Below are 2920 nucleotides of genomic sequence, written 5' to 3'. Positions count from 1 at the left end.
GGGGGCCCAGTGGAAAGCAGAGGCGGGGCTCCGGGAGCAGTAGCCTGCAGGGGACCGTGGTGGGAGCAGAACCCAGCCCTCGGGGACCATCCAGTGCCACAGCTTGTTCCAGCACCTCCCACAGCAGCCCAGCCCTCCCCCCAGCACACCCCTAACCCTCGCCTCCCTCCAAGCCCCTGAAGAGGACAGGCAGGTTACTGCCCATATTCCAGATGGGGAAACTGAGGTTCGGAGAGGTAGAGAGATAGGTCACATGTCCAAGCCAGTGGGATGGGCGCAGGCCTCAGGCTCAGCTCCGCCCTGCCCCGGCCCCGCCCCAGGGAGGCCCTGCTGGAGGTGTGGGGCAGCCCCCTCCCCACAGCCCGCTGCTCTCAGCCCAGGGCCCCTCAGAGCAAAGACACCCCGGCCCCGGAGGTCCACAGGCCCTGAGCCCCCGCTTCGGGGAAAACCTGCTCAGGCCACACACAACCCTGAGAGCCGAAGTCCATCCGTCCACCCACACGCCCGGGGAAGCCCAGGGACCGAGCGGAGGAGAAGGTACGAAGGGGAGAGGCCGGGCCCTAATCCCAGCAAGCTCTGAGCGACAGGAACAAACACGAGGCAGTTTCTACGTCTTCGGAGCGGACGCAACACTGGAGGCCAGGAAGTTGAAGGTGGATGGAGGTTGGTGGCAGGAGGCTGAGGACGGGAGGGTGGGGACGGGGGGCTGGAGGTGAGCGTTGGGGACCAGGGGTTGGGGATGGGAAGTTGAGGGCTGGACGCAGCGGCTCCACCGTCCACACCCAAGGTCAGGACTTTGTGTTTATTTGGACATTGAACAATAGATACACTTAAGACTCATTACTTTCAGTTTTCATCAGAAGTAGAATTAAAACAAAGATGTCTCTTATCCACCAGCAGCTAGAGAAGCAGAAGCGGTCGGGCGGCTGGATCTCAGGAAGCCCGGGGTGCCTCCTGTCCAGCCGTCCCTTCCCTGGAGGCCCCGCCAGCTTGAGACAGCTCTGTGCCAGCGACAACCCTGCTCTGCAAGTGACACGTTTGGCAAGTGGGTGCGCATGTCCACTAACCTACCTTGGGGGCTGCCCCAGACGGACTCACCCAAACCTGCAGGGGCCCCTCGGGCTCCAGAAGCCCACGTCCGGCCGCTGCTCCTCTGCCCTGGGCCCAGCTGCTTGCTGGGAGCAGAGCGGAGTTCTCGGGGGCCGGGAAGGGTCCCCTCAGCTGGTGCCCGAGGGCTGGGGGGGCAAGATCTGCTTGGGGGCCTCAGCGCTCCCCAAACAGCTCCCCCAGGAAGCCAGCTGCTCTGTCCGGCATTCTCGGCCGGGGCCCAGGGCCAGCGTGCCTCTGAGGTGGCCTGCCCTCCCTGGCCCAGGCTGCCCGCCCCCTTGGCACCTCGCCCGGGCCTGCATCCATGGCCCCTGGAGATGCACAGCCTCCACGTGGGAGACCAGGCCAGGCCCTGGCAGGGGAGGCACAGATGCAGGGAGCCGGGTCCCTCCTCCCCTGGAGGCTGGGGAGCCGCTGGAGGGGCAGCCAAGGCCGTGAGAACGAGGTCCCAGCTCCTGGACAGGACTTGGAGGACTGGGTGCAGACGCAGAGCTAGGGAGCCCCATGAGGAGGGGATCCCCAGCCGAGCAGCCCCAGGGTGCCTATCACCGAGCTCTGGGGCCGCGGGTCCCCCCAGATCCTCCACCTGTGCCACGTGGATGGGGCCACGCCCTCTGGCGGCCTCAGTGCCCAGGCTCCGTCCACCAGGGGGGAAGGCAGCCCCTCCCTCCACAGGGGCCCAGGGCCCTGGGGGTGTCCCGGTGGATGAAAGTCAGAGGAGCTGCTGGTCCTCACTACCTCTGATGTCTGCTCACACCTTCTGGCACACGCACACTCACTCTCAGCTGTGCACACACGCACACTTGCACTCACACTCATACCTGTGCACACCCACATTCCCATTCATGCTCGCAAACTTATGTGTGCTCACACATGCACACACCCATTCCTGTGAATGCTCACTCACACGTGTGTGCATGCGCACACACCTGTGCACGTGTGCTCACACAGAGCCGTGTGTTCACACGTTCCCACATTCACGTTCCTTGCATGCTCACACTTGTGCACATGCATGCTCACTGCTTGCTCACACTTGTACACGTGTGCTCACATAGAGCCGCATGCTCACAGTTCCCACACTCAGACACCTTCCCACGCAGACCTACATGCCTGTGCACACACTCATATCACATGCACGGATCTCACACACATCCACACCTTCATGCACACTCACACACCCGTGCAGACACCTGCCCCGTCCCGTCCTCCCAAGGGGGTGGTGTGCCCCCAGCCCGTCCCCACCTCCCCACACGGTGACACAAATGCTAGGGCCCAGGGACCCCCCAGGCAGGACCACTCGGGGCTCCCCCAGCAAGCCCCATGACAGAGGACAGGGGCACCAGGCGCGGGCACCCAGCCCTGACATCACGGCCACTCGCCGGGACAGCCACACAGCCACCTCCTGACTTGGGGCAACACCATTGCCCCTGCCTTTGACGCTGAGACCAGGCCTGGCCCCCCGGGCCCCACGGAGCGGGAGCACGGGGAACCCAGCCCTGCGGTAGGGGCGGGGGGCGCACTGCCAGAGAGCTCCCTCCTGCACTCCCCCAGCTCCCAGGTCATGGGATTCTTATCCCACGTACTGCTCAGGGGCAAGGGACAAGACTGGCGTGTGGCCATTGTGAGCTGGGGTCACTCTGGGGACACGGCTGCCGCCACGGAATCGCGCACAGAACCGCACCTGGGCAAGCCAGCGAGGAGATGGCATCCGCAGCCTGCAGGAGAGCCCTGTGTGTGGCCAGAGGTGCCCAAGAGTCTGGACACACCCCCAGCAGGCTCGCCCGGCCAGCACCACCCCCCCCCCCCCCCCCCC

Source organism: Suricata suricatta, chromosome 9 (genome assembly GCF_006229205.1).
Source record: "Suricata suricatta isolate VVHF042 chromosome 9, meerkat_22Aug2017_6uvM2_HiC, whole genome shotgun sequence".
NCBI lineage: Eukaryota > Metazoa > Chordata > Mammalia > Carnivora > Herpestidae > Suricata > Suricata suricatta.
This window is presented reverse-complemented; position numbering follows the sequence as displayed.